We start from the raw sequence: 536 nt of genomic DNA on the forward strand, positions 1-536 counted from the left end.
TGTTTTCATTTACAAATTGAACATAATTAAAGCATAGTGATTAATCACAAAAACAATATGTAATTACATATGTGTTTTCTGATGGTCTTAGGCGACCCCTGTGAAAGGGTCGTTCGACACCCAAAGGGGTCGCGACCCACAGGTTGAGAACCACTGCTTTAGAGGTTGTGGGCGCAGCTGCGGGGTGCCGGACTAGAGGGGTTGTTGGAAGGTGGGAAAAAAGGGTCCAAAAAGTTTCATCCAAATCCTTTGCTTTGCAGAGTTCCTTCTTGCCCCCAGGCTGGCTCCCGTGCTGCAGGGACTGGGGTTGTCAGAGGTGGTGGGAGAAGAGCAGGTGTGGGCACTTGGACCAAGAGCTAATGGGATCTGAGCCTGCGCACATTGGGGAGGGGAGGGGTCCACCCAGGCTTCAGGGTCCAGGCGAGAGCAGAGGCCAAAGTTCCTGGGAGTCACACCCCAGGGGTCCGAGGAGGAGCTGGCTTCCCCAGCTGGGGCCCTGCTCCCGGGGCACGGCGCCCCCTGCGGCTGGTGACAGC

The sequence above is a fragment of the Myotis davidii genome, unplaced genomic scaffold (assembly GCF_000327345.1).
Source record: "Myotis davidii unplaced genomic scaffold, ASM32734v1 scaffold20, whole genome shotgun sequence".
NCBI lineage: Eukaryota > Metazoa > Chordata > Mammalia > Chiroptera > Vespertilionidae > Myotis > Myotis davidii.